At 39.1% G+C, this 21015-nt stretch overlaps 1 long non-coding RNA gene across 1 annotated transcript in view; it reads right to left on the reverse strand.

The window, feature by feature from the left end:
- Positions 1 to 956: 956 nt before the first annotated feature.
- The window catches only part of LOC118529785 (uncharacterized), a 98513-nt gene continuing 78454 nt past the window's right edge, over positions 957 to 21015 (reverse strand). Inside the window, exon 4 of the long non-coding RNA XR_013448510.1 lies at positions 957 to 1074. This is a non-coding gene — a long non-coding RNA (uncharacterized LOC118529785). The remainder of the gene's footprint in view (positions 1075 to 21015) is intronic.

Genomic DNA, 21015 nt, shown 5'->3' on the forward strand with positions numbered 1-21015 from the left:
ATTTAGTACAGGACTGTATTTCACAGAAACATCACTGCTTTCATTTATATTCAAAGCAATGGGTGTTGATATTTTAGTTAATGTTACCCTTCATTAGTTTTTCATTACCTATCTTTTCCATGTAGGGTCACAGTGATAGTTAAGGCTTGTTTCATAATGTCTCAAGCTGTACACCTTTGACACAAAAACACAGTTTTAAGCACATGGGAATATTCTCATTTCCAGAGAGAATAATGCTTGTTCACAATTTAAAAAAAAATTAGTCTTCACGGTAGCATTGTCAGATTTATCAAATAAAAATACAAGATACCTAATTCAATTTGAGTCTCACATAAACAACAAATATTGCATGGGACATACTTAAACTAAAAAATTACCTATTGTTTATCTGGCATTCAAATTTAATTGGGTATCTTATCTGGCAACCCTGGCCGGTTATTTATTTTTCTACTCTTTATAGAGACATTGGTTGAAATACACTCAGATGGTCTTCTAGGAAGTAGTGATGTCTTCGTTACTTTCTTGTTGGCTATTTTAAAATGTCAGCTGTTTTAAAATCAAAGTGGGAAAAGAGGTGAAAAAAACACATAAAATAAATGAAACATCAGTTCTCAAGATACTGGAAATGAGGCAATGAAGAATTTCATTATGTCAAACAATTAAAAGGCAAATATTGCCTAAGCATTTACTGTATAGAAGGCATTGTATTATGACATGCCACAATCGTGAGAGAAGGAAAAATAAGAAAAGGACAAGCTCTCGGCCCTTCGAGAATTTATAATTTGATAAGGAAGATAATATGGATACACATAAAAAGATGACAAACAGCATAAAGCAGTAGATGGTAAGTGCCAAAGGAGTAATATAGACAAGAGGAGTCGGGACATCAGTTCCATCTGTGTCTTTGGCTTCAAAGGGCGAGAGGAAGAGAAAGGGAAAGTTTCACTAAGTGCTTTATACTCACTGTCCTGTTTAAGCCTCCCACTATGGTCTGAATGTTTGTGTCCCCGCCAAATTCACATGCTGGAACCATAATGCCCATGTCACGGTGTTAAAAGATGAGGCTGTTCCACTCTGGAAAACAGTATGAAGGTTCTTCAAAAAGTTGAAAATAGAGCTACCATACGATCCAGCAATTGCACTACTGGGTATTTACCCCAAAGATACAAATGTAGGGATCCGAAGGGGTACGTGCACCCCAATGTTTATAGCAGCAATGTCCACAATAGTCAAACTGTGGAAAGAGCCAAGATGTCCATTGACAGATGAATGGATAAAGAAGATGTGGTATATATATACAATGGAATATTATGCAGCCATCAAAAAGAATAAAATCTTGCCATTTGCAACGACGTGGATGGAACTGGAGGGTATTATGCTGAGCGAAATAAGTCAATCAGAGAAAGACATGTATCATATGACCTCACTGATATGAGGAATTCTTAATCTCAGGAAACAAACTGAGGGTTGCTGGAGTGGTGGGGGGTGGGAGGGATGGGGTGGCTGGGTGACAGACATTGGGGAGGGTATGTGCTATGGTGAGTGCTGTGAAGTGTGCAAGACTGTTGAATCACAGATCTGTACCTCTGAAACAAATAATACATTATATGTTAAAAAAAAAGAAGAAGAAGAAGATAGCAGGAGGGGAAGAATGAAAAGGGAGAAATCGGAGGGGGAGATGAACCATGAGAGACTATGGACTCTGAAAAACAAACTGAGGGTTCTAGAGGGGAGGGGGGTGGGAGGATTGGTTAGCCTGGTGATGGGTATTAAAGAGGGCACGTTCTGCATGGAGCACTGGGTGTTATACGCAAACAATGAATCATGGAACACTACATCAAAAACTAATGATGTAATGTATGGTGATTAACATAACATAATAAAAAAATAGAGAAAAAAAAAAGATGAGGCTGTTGGGAGGTGATTAAGTCATGAAGGCAAAGTCCTCATGGATGGGTTAGTGCTCTTATAAAAATGATCGCTGGCCCCTTCCATCATGTGAAGAACCAGTGAGAAGGTGCCGACTATGGACCAGGAAGAGTGTCCTCACCAAAATGTGACCAGGCCAGGACCTTGATCTTGGACTTCCCAGACTCCAGATCTGTGAGCCATAACTTTCTCTTGTTTGTAAGTCACCCAGTCTGTGGTATTTTGTTATAGCAGCCCAAATGGGTTAAGACACCTCCCACCACTTTATGGCATAGATATTATTATCATCACCAGTTCCCAGCTGAAAAAGTGAGACTGAAGGGGTCTACATATGCTTATGGTTACACAGCTAGTAAGCAGTATATCCGCTTCCATCTCAGGTGCTCTTGACCCTTTTAACTACCAGTACCACCTCTGAGAAGATGAGAGAGAAGCCTGGGACCTCTGCTGTTATATGGAACCCCTAGAGGTTGGAGTGGGATAGCAAGAATAAAAGAACTGTTTTAGATAACAAGTGCTTCATGCATTGCCCCAGACAGTGTGGATGCAAATACTCATTCAATCACATTGGATTACAGTGAGACTAATGAAAGTGTGAAATAGCAGAAACACAGTGAAATCAAAACAAACTGAAATGAGTTGGTGGCTATTTGCATGCAGAGAATGAGAGAGCAAGAGAGAAAAGGAAGAATCAAAGATAACTGAAACCCAAGATTTCACTAACAAACAAACCAAAATCAGTTAAACTAATAAATGAATTCAGCAAAGTTGCAGGATATAAAATTATCACACAAAAATCAGTTGTGTTTCTCTACAGTAACAATGAACAACTTGAAGAGGAAATTTCGAAAACAATTTCTTTTCTTTAAGATTTTATTTATTTATCTGAGAGAGAGAGAGTGAGAGAGAGAAAGAGAGAGAGAGAGAGATCACGAGCGGGGGGGGGGGGGAAGGGCAGGAGGAGAAGCGGACTCCCCGCTGAGCAGGGAGCCCAAAGCAGGACTAGATCCCAGAACCCTGGGATCATGACCTGAGCTGAAGGCAGATGTTTAACCGACTGAGCCACCCAGGCGCTCCGAAAACAATTTCATTTTCAATAGCATCAAAAAATAAAATATTTAGGAATAAGTTTAACTAAGCAGGCGAAAGATTTGTTCATTGAAACTACAAAACATTGCTAAAAGAAATTAAATAAGACATTAATAAATGGAAAGACATCCTGGCTTCATGAATCAGAAAACTTAATATTGTGAAGATGTCAATACTACCCAGGTGGTCTACAGATTCAATGCAATCCCTATCAACATACCAAGGTTTTGTATTTTTTTTGTTTTTTTTTTTATTTATTTGAAAAAAATTTTTTAAAAAATCCATCCTAAAATTAATATGGAATCTCAAGGGACTCCAAATACACAAAACAGTCCTAAAAAAGAACAAAGCTGGAGGTCTCATACTTCTTGATTTCAAAACTTACTACAAATCTACAGCAGTTAAAACAATGTGGTAGTGGCATAAAGACAAATATACAGGTCAACAGAATGGAATAGAGAGCCCAGAAATGCACTTTCACAAATATAGTCAAATAATTTTTGACTAGAGTGGGAAAAACCATTTAATGGAGAATGAACCGTCTTTTCAAAAAATAGTGCTGTGAAAACTGAATGTCCACAGGCAAAAGAATGACGTTGGACCCTTACCTTACATCATATATGACAATAATTCAAAATGGATTAAAGATCTAAAGACCTGAAACCATAAAACTCCTAGAAGAAAATATAGGGAGAAATCTTTTTGACATTGAATTTGGCAATGATTTATTGGATCTGATACCAAAAGTACAGACAAAGAAGGAAAAGTTAGATAAACTGGACTTCACCAAAATTTCAAAAACTTTTGTGCACCAAAGGATGCTATCAACAGAGTGAAAAGGCAACCCATATATTGGGAGAAAATATTGGCAAATTATATATCTGATAAGGGATTAATATCCAGAATATATAAAGGACTCCAATAGCTCAACACCACCACCAACAACAAAACAACTTCCCCCAAATCAGCAAAATATTTGAATGGAGGTTTCTTTTTTTTTTTTTAAAGATTTAATTTATTTATTTGACAGAGAGAGACACAGCGAGAGAGGGAACACAAGCCGGGGGAGTGGGAGAGGGAGAAGCAGGCTTCCCACTGAGCAGGGAGCCTGATGTGGGACTCGATCCCAGGACCCTGGGATCATGACCTGAGCCGAAGGCAGTCGCTCAGCCACCCAGGCACCCTGGACATTTCTCCAAAGAAAATATACACATACAAATGGCTAGAAAGCATATGAAAAGATGTTCAACATCACTAATAATTAAGGAAATCAAAAGGACAATGAGAACTCATTCATGACCCACTGGGATGGCTATTATCAAAGAAAACAAAACAGAAAATAACGTGTTTGTGAGGATGTGAAGGCACTGGAACCCTTGTGCATTGTTGGTGGGACTGTAAAATGGTGCAGCTGCTGTGGAAACCAGCATCATGCTTCTTCAAAAAATTGAAGATAGAATTACCATATGATCCAGCAATTCCACTGCTGGGTATATACCCAACCATAAGAACTGAAAGCAGGGATTCAAACAGATATTTGTGCACCAATGTTCATTGAAACATTGTTCACACAATCACCAAAAGGTGGAAAAAACCCAAATGGTTATGGACAGATGAGTGGATAAACAAAATGTGCTATATACATACAGTGGAATATTATTCAGCCTTTAAAAGGAACAAAATTCTGATACATACCACAATATGGATAAATATGGATAAACTTTATCCATTGGATTATATGGATCATGCCTATCTATTATGAAGACATTCTGCTAAGTGAAAAAGTCAGTCACAAAAGTACCAATAATATATGATTCTACTTAAATGAAGGACCTAGAATAGGCAAATTCATAGGCATAGAAAGTAGCACAGTAGTTGCCAAAGGCTGGGGAGACAGGGACATGGTGAGTTATTGATTCATGGATATAGTTGGGGAAGATAAAAAAGTTCTGGAGATAGGTGGTGGTAATGGCAATGTAAATGTACTTAATGTCACTGTACTTAATGTACTTAATGTCACTGAATAGTGCTTTTAAAAATGGTAAATTTCATGTTATGTATTTTTTACCACAATAAAAAAGTTTTAAGAAGATAATCTATACAACGAAAAAACTGGTCACAAATAAATTACAGCATGCAGTAACCTCTCTGTCGAATGTCCACTGATTGCTCAGCATGTCCTATGTGGCATATGTGACTTTTAATTGTCTAATATACCAACCAACTGAGGGCATGAGTATAGAAATGTGTATCATATGTTAGTAAAATTTAATTTCTTCCTTATTTTTTAAAGAAAAAAATAATGAAAATAGAGGCTCCACCATTGTCTTCATAGACTATGCCTTTTTAATGGGACTGCTTGTTTAAAGGAAGGGAAGGATCATATGGTAGATAAACTCAAAATGGATGAAAGACCTAAATGTGAGACAGGAATCCACCAAAATCCTAGAGGAGAGCACAGGCAGCAACATCTTCGACCTCAGCTACAGCAACTTCTTCCCAGACACATCTCCAAAGGCAAGGGAAACAAGCGCAAAAATGAACTATTGGGACTTCATCAAGATAAAAGCTTTTGCACAGCAAAGGAAACAGTAGACAACCCCAAAAGGCAACCGACAGAATGGGAGAAGATACTTTCAAATGTCTTATCAGATAAAGGGCTGGTATCCAAAGTCTATAAAGAACTTATCAGGGGCGCCTGGGTGGCTCAGTTGTTAAGTGTCTGCCTTTGGCTCGGGTCATGATCCCAGGGTTCTGGGATCGAGCCCCACATTGGGCTCCCTGCTCCACGGGAAGCCTGCTTCTCCCTCTCCCACTCCCCCTGCTTGTGTTCCCTCTCTTGCTGTCTCTCTCTCTGTCAAATAAATAAATAAAATCTTAAAAAACAAAACAAAACAAAACAAAAGAAATGGGCAGAAGACTTGAACAGACATTTCTCCAAAGAAGACATACAAATGGCTAACAGACACATGAAAACATGCTCAACATCACTTGGCATCAAGGAAATATAAATCAAAACCACAAGGAAATACCACCTCACACTGGTCAGAATGGCTAAAATTAACAAGTCAGGAAACAACAAATGTGGGTGAGGATGCAGAGAAAGGGGAACCCTCTTACACTATTGGTGGGAATGCAAGCTGGTACAGCCACTCTGGAAAACAGTATGGAGGTTCCTCAAGAAGTTAAAAATAGAGATACCCTATGCCCCAGCAATTGGCCTACTAGGTATTTACCCAAAGGATACAGATGTTGTGATTTGAAGGGGCACCTGCACCCCAATGTTTATAGCAGCAATGTCCACAATAGCCAAACTATGGAAAGAGCCAAGATGTCCATCGACAGATGAATGGATAAAGAAGATGTGCTATATATACATATATACAGTGGAATATACATATACACTACACACACATATATACAATGGAATATTACTCAGCCATCAAAAAGGATGCAATCTTATGATTTACAATGACGTGGATGGAACTAGAGGGTATTATGCTAAGCGAAATAAGTCAATCAGAGAAAGATGATTACCATATGGTTTCACTTATATGTGAAATTTAAGAAACAAAACAGAGGATCATAGGGAAAGGGAGGGAAAAATAAAATAAGACAAAATCACAGGGGGAGACAAACGATAAGAGATTCCTAACTGTATTAAACAAACTGAGGGTTGCTGGAGGGGAGGTGGGGGGGATGGGGTAACTGGGTGATGGGCATTAAGGAGGGCACGTGAGGTAATGAACCCTGGGTGTTATATGCAATGGATGAATAAGTGAACTCTACATCTGAAACTAAGATACACTATGTGTTAACTAATCGAATTTAAGTAATAAGTTAAAAAAAGAAAGAAAAATAAATAAATAATGCAACTGTCAAAAAAAAAAATAAGGGAAGGAAAGAGAAGCTAAGAAAAACTGAGAAGCTACAGCGAGTGAAGTATGAGGGAACCTAAAAGGGTATGAGCCCAGGAAGCCAAGGAAAGAAGGAAAGCAGGAGTGGTTGGCTGTGTCCAACGCTGGGCAAGCCAGTAAGAAAAGAGCAGAGACTCGGTCCCACAGCTGGTAACATGAAGGTCTTCAGAGACCTTGACAAGAGCAGTCTTGATGGACTGTTGTGGATGGAAACTGGATGGAGTGAGTTGAAGAGAGATTATGAAATGAAGAAGTGGAAACTAATTATAATCACTGCTTTCAAAATGTTTTGCTTTGGAGAAGAGTAATGAGAGGGGAATTTGAAAGGTATTACGGGATCAAATGAGATGTTTTGTTTTTGTTTCTTTCATGGGACAGATTACAGCCTGTTTGGACGCTGGCAGGAAAAGTCTTGAAGAGTTTGGGGAACTGTAGGAGCATAGTCCCTGAGAACAAGAAAGGGGATGGATCCAGAGCCCATGTGGAGGAGTTGGCCAGGGAGAGTGGTGGGGTGAGGTGTGTGCAGGTAAGGTAACGTTGGTAAAGGAAGGATGAGAAGCTCTAGTCTGAGGAAGTAAGGTGAGGGGTGATGCAGTGTGCACAGAGAATTTGATGGGAAAGAAGGTATACAATAGCCATTTTGGAGTTGAGAAAGGAAATACGCCGGTAATGTAAAACAGGACTCTGGGCAGTACTGAGTACCCTTTTAAGACTTACGGTCATAGATTTACTGTTCAGTAAATCTGAGACTGTTCAGTAGCGCAGTGCATTCTTCTCTCGCACCACTCACCTGCTCAGGAACAGACCCCGAGCAGACCGGGGCTCTGCCTGAGCACAACAAAGGGAGAGGGAGGATGAAGTTAATGTGCTTTGCAAGGTGTGTGTTGGTGACCGGTAGTGAGAGAATGTTAGGCTTCAGACCAGGTTTGGTCAATGCTGATGACAAGGTCATCATCGTGATAGTGGGTGTCTGAAATGGGCTGAGGAAATGACCATTGGAGATGAGAAGCAAGGAATGAGAGGTCAAGGTACAAATACAGGCATACCTCATTTTATTGCACATCATCACTTTACAGTGCTTTGCAGAAATTGCATTTTTTTTTCCAAATTGAAGGTTTGTGGCAACTTTGCATCAAGCAAGTCTATTGGCACCATTTTTCCAACAGCATTTGCTCACTTCTTGTCTCTATGGCACATTTGGATAATTCTCACACGATTTCCAACTTTTTCATTATTCTTATATCTGTTATGGTGATCTCTGATCATTAATTACAACTTGCTGAAAGCTAGTATTTTTTAAAAATAAATTACTTTTAAATTAAGGTATGAACATTTTTTTTCAGACATAAAGCTATTGCACACTTAATAGACTACAGTATAGTGTATACATTAACTTTTATATGCTCTGGGAAACCAACAAATTCACTGGACTCACTTTACAGCCATATTCGCTTTATTGTGGTGGTCTGGGTATGCCTACATATGGCAATAAGGGTGTGTGACTTCTGCACAGAGTTTAGGAAACTCTAATCTCATTCTCTTCAGTCCCACCTTGGTCAGGAAGTGTGATTTTCCCCTTTGTGTCTCTATTTCCACACAAGATGACCTGGTGTGCCCCACCTTCGGATCAAGGGCACAATTCAACCCTGGGAACAGCAGGATGTCCCCAGTGGGTGGGAGCTTCCTTCCCACTTGAGGATAGCTCAGGAGTCCTGTCCACTCCACTTCCTGGTTCTCTCAACTAAGGGTCTTTCTTGCCCTTCCTGTTTCAAGAACTCTGCTCTCTTCAGGCTTCCCTCTTCTTGTGAGCCAGCCCTTTACCTGTTCTTTCTTTTTATTGGAGCCCCAACTTATTCAGCAAGCCCATGTCTGTATCCTTCTGTCCAATATTGCAGCTGAGCTTCTCCAAGTCTTTGTCTCTTCTTCACCATGTGCCAGGGGGAAAAAAAAAACAGCCTTCAGTTTTCTAGAGAGGGTACAAGACAGGAGAAATTCACAGAAGGCACATGGGAAATTAGAGATACACCCTGTCCCAGACTGATTATCCACGAGACTGTTGAAGTCATCAAAAAAATGAAGACAGGAGTAGAGGTGGAAGAGAAGACAGTGAGCCAGGTGTTAAAGTCATCAGGGACTGAAGTGGGATGATCAGAACAGCAAGATGTCAGCTTCAGAGACCCTGGGATAGCAGGTGGAAAGTTCGATAAGAACTTTGAAAGAGGGTGGGAGAGAGAAGGCCTGGAAATGGCGTTTGGGGAGCACGAAGGACTCTCTCCTCCTTCAGGTCCCAGGTACATGAGGCTTGAGGGAAAACCAGTCTCCACTCTAGTGGTGAAATGCTGTCCTCAGGGAGCAAGAGAGCTTTCCATTCTAGATGAAAGGTCTGTAAGGGTCAACATTCTATGTCTGTCATGTTCATCTTCACATCTCCAACACCTTGCACAGTGCAATGAGTATACAGTGTGTTGAATATGTGTTGAATAAATGGAAGGGCAGTTAACTGAATCTGATGTTTATAATTAAATCATGTGCCACCACCCTACCCTCTTCTGAGATACGTGGCAGTCTCCAGCTTCCTGCTCGGGGATATGCGACTGGCATGGAAAGCAAAGGATCCTCAGGGCATCTTGTGTTCCTGGCACCTAACAGAGCACTGAGAACAGTCCTTGATTGTGCCCTCTGCTTACCTCACCACTGGCAGCTACAGGAGAAGAGACTCACCCAAGTGTTCCCTGCCCTTCTGACCTATTTGGCTTTCCAATGTTAGAGTTTTGGGGAATCTTAGGGGTCATCAAATAATAAACCTTTATTCCCCCATTTAGTTTAAAACCAATGAGGAATAGATGCTCAAATCAGACTGAAATATAAACATCAGCTTTATTCTTAGTAAGTTTAAAGATTATAATCTCAGCTATGGCCATTATCAGGATACCTTAAGAGGTCCCCATCTCCACCAGATTATGCCAGCTCTAGGAAGTTTGGGGAAAGGAGAGCAGGGAGCAAGTCTCCCAATATCAGGCTGCATCCAAAAAGGGAGCCCAGAAAAAGCTGGACTACACATACTCTGTCTCTTTAAATATAAATTGATCCTCAGTTTGGGGGCTAAGTGAATGAGGAGACAGAAAAAACCTGAAAACTTCTTCCTATCTTTTTCTTTCCTGCTGAGTGGACATTTTCTCCCTTCTTGAAAATATGAAGAGGAGGATAGAAAGGCACCCCCGAACACACCCCAGCTTTTTATTCTCCTAATAGACTTGAGTATATGGTCAACCAGGGATGTGCTAGTCCCATGAAATAGCCGCCCCTTCCTCTCCCCCAATGCCAACTACTATTTCTTCATATATTTTCCTGAGAAGTTGAACATTTAAATTTTGTCCCCTAAAAGCTCTAAAATGGTCAGAACAGTAATTTTATTTAATTAATTGTGCTTCTACTAATTGAGCTATCTTCCCACCCCTTTCTGTCTTCCCAAACTCTTCCACCATGACCTCTGGACCTCATGGTATATCACCAGCAAACTCTCTTATATTCCCAACATCTGGCTGGTCAAAATGTGATTCGTGGCACATTCTAAAACCAAAATATAACTAGCAGTGAAATTTCTGGGTTATTTAATAATTCTATGTTTAAGTTTTTGAAGAACTGCCAAACTGTTTTCCAAAGTGGTTTATATCACTTTACCTTCCCACCAGCAACATATGAGAGTTCCAGTTTCTCTGTACCCTCATCAACACTTATTATTTTCTGTTCTTTAAATTATAGCTATCCTAGGGATGCCTGGGTGGGTCAGTTGGTTAAGCGTCTGCCCTTGGCTCAGGTCATGATCCCAGGGTCCTGGGATAGAGCCCCACAACAGGCTCCCTGCTCAGCGGGGAGCCTGCTTCTCCCTCTCCCTCTGCTGCTCCCCCTGCTTGTGCTCTCTCTCTCTGTCAAATAAATAAATAAATAAATAAGTAAATCTTAAAAAAATAAATTATAGGTATCCTAGTGAGTTTAAAGTGATACCTCTTTGTGGTTCTCATTGCACTTCCCCAGTGATTAATGATGTTGAGCACCTTTTCATGTGCTTATTGGCTATTTGCATATCTTTGAAGAAATGTCTATTCAAATCCTTTGCCCATGTGTAATAGAGTTAATAATTGTCATTTAGTTATTGAGTTGTAAAAGTTCTTTAATAATTCGAGATCCTTTATGTAAGTTCCCTTATCTGATATATGATTTACAAATATTTTCTTCATTCTGTGGATTGTGTTTTCACTTTCTTGAGGATGCCCTTTGAACCACTTAAATTTTTAGTTATGATGAAGTACAATTTAGCTATTTTTTTTCTTTTGTTGCTGTGCTTCCAGTGTCATATTTGAGAAACCATTGCCTACATTTCTATACACCAATAACATAGCAGCAGAAAAAGAAATCAAGGAATCGATCCCATTTGGAATTGCACCAAAACCAATAAGATACTTAGGAATAAATCTAACTAAAAAAGTAAAAGATCTGTACTCTGAAAACTATAGAACATTTATGAAAGAAGTTGAAGAGGACACAAAGAAATAGAAAAGCATTCCATGCTCATGGATTGAAAGAACAAACATTATTAAAATGTCTTTACTACCCAAAGCAATCTACACATTTAATGCAATCCCTATCAAAATACCACCAGCATTTTTTGCAGAGCTAGAACAAACAATCCTACAATTTGTAGGGAACCCCAAGAGACCCTGAATAGCCAAAGCAGTTCTGGAAAAGAAAAACAAAACTGGAGGCATCACAATTCTGCATTTCAAGCTATATTACAAAGCTGTAGTGATCAAGACAGTATGGTACTGGCACAAAAACAGACACCTAGATTAATGGAACAGAATAGAGAATGCAGAAATGGACCCACAACGATATGGTCAACTAATCTTCAACAAAGCAGGAAAAAATATCCAATGGAAAAAAGACAATCTCTTCAACAAATGGTGTTGGGAAAATTGGACAGCCACATGCAGAAGAATTAAACTGGACCACTTTCTTACACCATACACAAAAATAAACTCAAAATGGATGAAAGACCTAAATGTGAGACAGGAAACCATCAAAATCCTAGAGGAGAACATAGGCAGAAACCTCTTTGATCTTGGCTGCAGCAACTTCTTACTAGACACATCACTAGAGGCAAGGGAAACAAAAAGCAAAAATGAACTATTGGGACTTCATCAAAATAAAAAGCTTCTGCATAGTGAAGGAAACAATCAACAAAACTAAAAGGCAGACTATAGAATTGGAGAAAATATTTGCAAATGACATATCTGATAAAGAGATGGTATCCAAAATCTATAAAGAACTTATCAAATTCAACACCAAAAACCCAAATAATCCAGTTAAGAAATGGGCAGAAGACATGGACAGACATTTTTCGAAAGAAGACATCCAGATGGCTAACACACACATGAAAAGATGCTCAACACCACTCACCATCAGGGAAATACAAATCAAAACCACAATGAGATACCACCTTACACCTGTCAGAATGGCTAAAATTAACAACAAACAACACAAGAAGCAACAGATGTTGGTGAGGCTGCGGAGAAAGAGGAACCCCCTTGCACTGTTGGTCGGAATGCAAACTGGTGCAGCCACTCTGGACAACAGTTTGGAGGTTCCTCAAAAAGTTACAAATAGAACTACCCTATGATCCCCAATTGCATGACTAAGTATTTACCCAAAGGATTCAAAAATACAAATTTGAAGGGGTATATGCACCCCCATGTTTATAACAGCATTATCTACAATAGGCAAACTATGGAGACAGCCCAAATGTCCATCGACTGAGGAATGGATAGAGAAGATGTGGTGTGTGTTTTCAAGTCTATCCTGGAGCTGGAGAGAGAAGGAGGGGAACAGGGTAAGTTAAAATGAAACAAAACTCACTATCTTTATGATGATTCAATGTTCTTTTTGAATAACACTCCTCAAATTGTTGCAAGCCTTTGGTTAATTTCCAGGGTTCTGGAAAGGTTTATTTTGACCATTTTTGCTAGTATTTTTGTTGCTTTTATGGAGGAGTGAATTTTCAGAGGACCTTCCTCTGCCATTCCTGAAGGGCTTTCTGGTTCCTAATATTATTTTATTTTATTTATTTTGAGATAAATGTATATTCATATATAGTTGTAGGGAATAATAAAAAAGATACCAATACATTCCACCCAGTTTCTCCCAATGGTAGCATCTTGCATAACCAGAGTACAGTATCTTATCCAGGAAGTTCATACTGCTGTAATCTACTGATCTTACTCAGATTTTAACATTTACATGTACTCATTTGTGTTCGTGTATGTGTGTGTGTGTGTATTTAGTTCTGTGCAACTTTATCACATATGTAGATCTTTGTGACCACCACCATAGGTATGATATCTAGCAGTTCTACACCAGTATCCCTCACGCTATCACTTTATCCACAGTCACATCAACCCCCTGCCTCCACAACCACCACTCCTAACACTTGGCAACTACTAATCTATTCTTCATGCCTATGATTTTGTCATTTCAAAAGTGTCATAGAGTATGTCCCACAATGAAATATTATTCAGTAATAAAAAGAAGTAAAGTATTGACACATGCCACAACAATGGATGAAACTTACAAACATGCTAAATGAAAGAAGCCAACCACAAAGGACCACATTCTGGATGATTGCATTTATATGAAGTGTCCAAAGTAGACAAATCTAGAGACAGAAAGTGAATTAGTGCTTGACGAGGGCTGGGTGGGATGGCACGGCTGGAGGGAGAGTCGCTGGTGATGGCTAAAAGGCGCAGGGTTTCTTTTTTGGGATAATGAAAATGTTCTCAGAGTGAATGTGGTGATGGTTGTTCAACTCTGTGAATATATTGGAAACCACTGAATTGTACACTTTTAATGAGTGAATATGTGAATTATATATCAATAAAGCTGTGAAAAAAGAGAATGCTATGGGGGCTCAGTTGGTTAAGTGTCTGCCTTCTGCTCAGGCCCTGATCCTGGGGTTCTGGGACTGAGCCCTGTGTTGGGCTCCCTGCTCAGAGGGGAATCTCTTCTCCCTCTGCCCCATCCCCCGCTCATGCTGTCTCTCTCTCAAATAAATAAATAAAATCTTTTAAAAAAAGGAGAATGCTATGTAAATGGAATCATACAATATGCAACCCCCACCCCACCCCCCGATGACTGGTTCTATTGTTATACAAAAGTTTGGTCCCAAGGAAAATATGTGACCAGAAGTAGTAGATATACAGAATATCTACAGTATGGAAAAGTTTCTATATAAGATACAATAGTTGGACATGACAAGAGGCAATTGGGCATAATAAAAAAGGAGAGAATTAGTCCTTGCTCTTTGAGGAGTCTGGGTAGCATTACCATTCACATACAAATGTAATTTAGGTGGCTCTCTTTTCCAGTCTACTCCAAGGATGGAATTTCTCAACTCTTTCTGAGCCAAAAATGGGATGGATAAAAACAAGGTGTTTCAGCTCAATTCAGATAAGATAGATTTTTATTGGAAAAGAAATCCAGCAGCAATGATAGCGATATGCAAACACACTGAGCTTCACAATATCAGTTGCTTCTAGATTCCCAGATAAAAACTATGGCCAAGAGAGCCTCTCTGTACTTGGCACAAAGATTGAACATTCTCCTTTCATTGTAGCTCTTATCTTATTTTCCATATTCTTATTTCCATCCACACTAGATCATTACAAAGCTTTCTACTGGGCAAACCATGTTTGTAGACCTTATATAATTCTTCTCTGATTGAAATAAAATGACTTGTTCATTTATGAAATGCTGTCCCTTGATCAATGTTATGATTTTTCACCATTGGCATTCAGTAGAAGTAAACTTGATTTGGTCTATATATCACTGTATGATACAGTTTCAAAGCTAGAAATTTGGGAACTAAAATTTTAAAAAAGAACTCCCAAAAGCAAATCCTTTAATAACTTCAAAGTAATAAGAACTCTCAATTTCCTGAAATACACAGCTTATTTGAGTGTATTTAATCCCTATTTGAGAAAGAGAGTTAGAGAAGGAGTAAGGAAGGGAGAGAGGGAGAGGGGGAGAGGGAGGGGCTGGGAAGGAAGAAGTGAGAGAGAGAGATAGGGAGGGAGAGAGAGATTGAGCTGTCAAAGGTTATTGTTATTCTTCTGACTCTGGGTTCTCTTCCATTGTGTATCACACTTTCACTGTAGAACAAAACAACATGAGTAATTAATCTTTAACTGGCTGAACAAACTCTCTTCCACAGAGCCGTAACTTCTCTGACATTAGAGAAATTAACTACAAATAGACATGTTTCACAAGTGCAGCATTTCATAAATGTTAGAATAGAGTTCATTCTCTAAACCTGGGGTTGGCAAACTTCTTCTGCAAAGGACCAGACTCCAAATATGTTTGGCTTTGTGGGCCAAATGGTCTCTGTTGCAACTAGTCAACTCTGCCGCTGTAGCATGAAAATAGCCATAGGCACTATGTAATGGAACAAGTGTTACTGTTCCAAAGAAACTTTATAGACACTGAAACTTGAATTCCATATAATTTTCAACTGTCAAGAAATATTTTTCTATTGATTGTTTTTTCAAAAAAATTTCTTAGCTTATAAGCTGTAAAAAACAGATGAAGGGCCAGATTTGGCCCGTGGGGCTTAGTTTGCCAGTCATAGTCTAAAGGGATAGAAGAGTAGAAACATCAAGTCTCCCAGGCAGAGATGTGTTTGAGTATTGGATTTGCCATTCGCTAGTTGTGTGACCTTGGACAAGTTATCTGACATGCGTAAAACCATGTCCTCATCTGTAAAATGAGTATGGTAATAGCTATTCCATAGAATTGTGAAAATTAAATGAAGTACCATATGCATGTTTAGCATATGCAAGGTCACAGTGAATGTAGTTACTACTATGATGAAAAGTCTTTAGGAGTGCCACAAAGCAATTATTTTCCCCAAACCTCTGTCCCACACTGGAATTTATAGCAGGATTTTATTTTATTTTATTTTATTTAAGATTTTATTTATTTGACAGAGAGAGACACAGCGAGAGAGGGAACACAAGCAGGGGGAGTGGGAGAGGGAGAAGCAGGCCTCCTGCAGAGCAGGGAGCCCAATGCATGGCTCGATCCCAGGACCCTGGGGTCATGACCTGAGCCAAAGGCAGACACTTAACGACTGAGCCACCCAGACGCCCTATAGCAGGATTTTATTAAGACAGGGCATATCAGGGCCAATCTTAAGAGTCATCCCAGAGTCCTTATTCTCTCACCTTTCCCATTCAATTCATCAGCAAATCACATCTGCTTCACACTAAAAATTTATCTAGAATTTGACCACTTCTCTTCTCTACAGCTAGCACCCTGATCCATGCCACCATCAACTTTCACCTGATCTTTCTGCTCTGATACTTGCCCCCAAGGCGGCATTTTCCACAGAAGTGCCTTTAAAATATATCCCCCAATCACTTCATTCCTCTGCTCAAATGTCTCTGATCATTCACTCCTAGGAAAATCCTAGGTCCTTACTAAATAAGCCTTCAGATCTCCTTCACCCCTTGCTTCCTCAGCCCCAACCATAATGACCTCACTATTCTTCAAACATGTCAATCTTGCTCCTGCTTCCCACTTAATATTTGTTGGTATTTCTTTCTGGAATGTTCCTTCTCCAGATAACCAAGTGTTTCCAATTTTACTACTTCTTTCAGGTCTGTGCTCAAATATAACTTTGTTAGAAAAGCATTCTGTTACTCCTTAACTCTGTTTTCCTACTTGGTGATTGCACTACCACCTCCTGCAATATTTCATGTTTATTTGTAGATTGAATGCCTTCCCCGCTGGAATGTAAACTTATGAAAGCAGACTTTGTGTGTCTTGTTCACAATTGTATCCTCAGTGTGCAGAACATTGCCTGGCACAGAATAGTTTCAAATTTGTTGAGTGAATAAATAAATGAACTTTTGCTACTCTAAAAGATTTTGAAAAATGAGAGCTTTTGAGTATTTTTCTGATATTGATTAGAATATATGTCTGAAACTGATGGCTACTGGAGCGGAGATGGGTGGAGGTATGGGTTAAATAGGTGATGGGTATTAAGGAGGGCACTTGTGATGAGTCCTGGGTGTTGTATTAAGTGATGAATCGACAAATTCTACACCTGAAACTAATATTAACTGTATTATTTAACATATATCACATGACTATACCCAAGAGCAGGAAGGGGTAGAATATGTAGTCTTTATTCTGGGTGGCCATTTCCCCAACTAAAAAACAGCATTATATTTCTACAAGGGAAGGAGGGCAAATAAATATTGGGGGGAAATTAGTCTTTGTCACAGTTCTCTATATTTTTCTTCCCCTCATTCCAAAAAATGTAGCCAAGTTGAGGAGGCTCTCCCTACAGCCCCACTTCTTGGCCCAAGTGTTGGAGAGCCAGTCGATATTCTTTTGCTAGAGTAAGATTCTAGGACATTGCCTTTTAGTTCAACTGAATTTATCAATTGAATTGTAACCATTTCTCTCAGATCCACTTTCTAAGAATATGAAAGCATTTTCTGAATCTTTGAAAATATCCATCCTGGTTTCCACAACATGGTATCTGATATCCACTGAAACAGCCATTCAGGACCAGCTTAATGGGTTTATGACCTGTGTAGTCATGCAGAGCCCTACACTAGGCCTAGGCTAATGCTCTGTCATCTCCATCTTGAAATTTTTCATATTATCTTAGAATTTTTTCTTTTGTAAGTGAAGTTCAAAGGGACAATGCAGCGGGTGCCTGAGCAGAGGTAGATATACATGTAACATGCATGCAATTCCTTGCTGCCCTGTCTATATATAGCATTGTAATGCCCATGAGCACAGAATTTCAGGGGACATGTAGTGGAGAGGAGTTCAGTGAGACACAAAGCAAGTACAAGGTAAGTGTCTTTTTTTTTTTTTTTAAGATTTTATTTATTTATTTATTTGACAGAGAAAGAGAGAGAGGAGAGAGAGAGAATATGAGTGGTGGGGAGGGGCGGAGGGAGAGAGAGAGAGAGAAGCAGACTCCCCCTGAGCAGGAAGCCCAACTCGGGGCTCAGATAATGACCTAAGCCAAAGGCAGACACTAAACCAACTGAGCCACCCACGTGTCAACAAGTTAAGGGTCTTGACAGAGTGACAGGTTGCAACCCATAGGTCCTTTTCCTTTCAGGCCTTCCTTCCTCATTAGTAAGCTAAAAGTAGAGAGTGTTGATAGAATATGCATGTGTATCAAGAAGTGAAATAAAAACAGTTGAGTTGATTTTGTACAGTTTCTACCTTTCTGGTAAGAACGAAATATGTAGGCATGAGCAAACTTACAAAATACAAATTGTATAAGTTCAGTAATTCCTCACACCAATTAAGTACTCTCATATTTGCATTTAAAACTAGCTATGCACACTATAAAGATGAATAGTAAAATTCATGCTAATAATTATATATTTTAATTTTTCTCTACATAAAAGACATGTTAAATAGCAAATAAAAAGCACAATGACACATCAAGAGAAAGACCACAGAAGACCAGAAGAAACGAAGTAGAAAATAACACAACCCTGTCCCATAAACAAAGGGCATTTCACAGCCATGGTGTTACTCTTCCTTAAGCCTCTCTTCTTTTTATGATCATTTTATCCCCCATCTGAAATGCCTGTGTGTCTTGAAGTTCTAGTGCCTGGAATTGAGGGCTGCTCTAGATTGTTCTGGCCATTCCCAAGCTCTCTATTGTATCCAAATCCAGTAGTGCATTACCTTCCCTCACTTTTTGTTTCACCAAGAGTTTAATTGTTCATCTAGTAGATGCAACATTTGTCCCATTTCCTTGCTTACTTTTCTATATGATGATTATAATGGAAATACTTGAAAATATCAGACCTCTCTACAGGACATTCCATTTCCAAGTCTGGACTATGAGCCTAATCATCCAGGGAAGGAAAAGCAGACAGGTACCAAGCAGAGAGGCCATTGTCCAGCTTCATGTCCCAGGGGTGACTCCTTTTTTTGAAGAGAGAGAGATGGAGAGAGTGTGCACGCGCGTGAGAGAGAGAAATGCAAGTGAGTGTGAGGCAATGCCAGACTTTTTCAGAGAGAAAAGAACTTTAAAAATTAATTTTATTATTTGTGAATATATAATAAGACCAATTATTACAAATTACCTGGGCAAGAAAGTCTTACTCTCATAGAAAATAAGGAAGGAAAGCCTGCCTTTCCTGGCTATGGTAGCTTAAGAGAAGGAAGGTTGCAGAGGCACGTCAAACATTCTAGGACATTTATCTCATGGTTTTCTAGAAAAGCATCCTAATTGGAGATAGGGAGACTCCACACTCTTTCTCTACCCCCATCCTTTGCCTTTCTTTCTCAGTGTGGACTCAAGAAAGTGATAAATTTCCTCAGCAGGGTTTAGCCCAAGTTCATTTCTCTTAAACCCTGGAAAAGCTCAGCAGTCCCTGAAAGTCTCATACCTTTGTCCGAGATTCTGCATGGATGATGGTCCCAGGACTTGTAGCTACATGTATCAGAGCTTTGCTTCTCTTCTGGTGTGTTAGTGGGTGGGAAGTAATGTAACCCTTATATTAAATATTCAGGAGTAATGTAACCCATATACTAGTCAGGAGATACACTATAAGACTAACAGATTAGTAAGAGGGCCATGTATGTTTGGAAATTGTTTTTATTTTTTTGTTTTTTTTAAAGATTTTATTTATTTATTTGAGAGAGAGAGAATGAGAGACAGAGAGCATGAGAGGGAGGAGGGTCGGAGGGAGGAGCAGACCCCCTGCTGTACGAGGGGCTCGATCCCCAGGACTCCAGGATCATGACCTGAGTTGAAGGCAGTTGCTTAACCAACTGAGCCACCCAGGCCCCCTGGAAATTGTTTTTAATAGATAATTGGCATGTTAAACAATTATGTTGCTCACTGTAAGACTGTTTCCATTCAAACAAATGAGGATTTTATTCTGTTTTCATTTTTTTTTCTTCTAGATGATTTTGAAAGGTACTCTGCCCTGAATTGGTTGTTGCTATTCAGAAGACATTAGTTTGCAATACACATATAAAATATAAGTTTAAGAAAGTCTGAATATATTCTGATTTAAGCATGTAGTGAATGCTGAGGTGGGTGACTCAGGCAACTCTCACCCCCCACCCCCCAGCACCCAGCTAAACCCTTTCTGGGAATTGCCCTCAGCCAAAAAGAGCCACTCTACCTTCCTTCCTGGAATAGCTCACAGGAGAGAACTGGAAATGTGGGGCCATCCTGACCAACACCCTTGCCTCAAGGTAGAACTACACTTAACGGGGCTTTCTCAGCTCAGAGCTCCCTATAGGACTGCACCACATTTCAGCTTCTCCCTCTACTCAATCCTATTTCTTCCACTTTCCCTACAGGTGTTGAGCCCCCGTGGCACTCATCAGCAAATTACCACACATGTGTTTCTGCCAGAGTTCTTTCCCAGGGAAACTGACCTCAGTCAGCTTTTGAAGACCCAGATTTGAAGAACAGTCCTATTAATATTTTAGTATGTTTTTTATGTCACTCAGAGGACTATTTTATTTACCTGATCTCAGGAAGAGATAATTTTTGGTTGATCTTTCTGTTTGTTTCACATAACAATAGAAGAGTATTTTTGGAAAATGTGAAAATAAATAAAACTTAGAACTCATAGTTTTAAAATTTGTTGCTAGTGTAATCTTATATTTAGAAAATAAAAGATGTTATGTATGTACTATTTCTGTCTTTCATTAACTTTTAAAAACAAAGCAATAAACATTAAAATAATGATTTGTGAAGAAAAGAGACAGAACTAAAAATAAAGTAAAAGAATTGGTAGCAGTTATCTGAACTTTACCACTGTTCAGGTTCAATTATGGAAAATACTTTATATATAATAATATATATTATATAAATATTATTTTCTAAGATTCTAAGATTCTACCATGCTTTACAATTTAACCACAAATTGGGAAAGTAACTAATGAAATACTGAAATATTGAGTATTTAAGGTCCTCTCTCTTTATACAAATATATTTAATTTCACAACTATATCATAAGGTAAG

Source organism: Halichoerus grypus, chromosome 6 (genome assembly GCF_964656455.1).
Source record: "Halichoerus grypus chromosome 6, mHalGry1.hap1.1, whole genome shotgun sequence".
Taxonomy (NCBI): Eukaryota; Metazoa; Chordata; class Mammalia; order Carnivora; family Phocidae; genus Halichoerus; species Halichoerus grypus.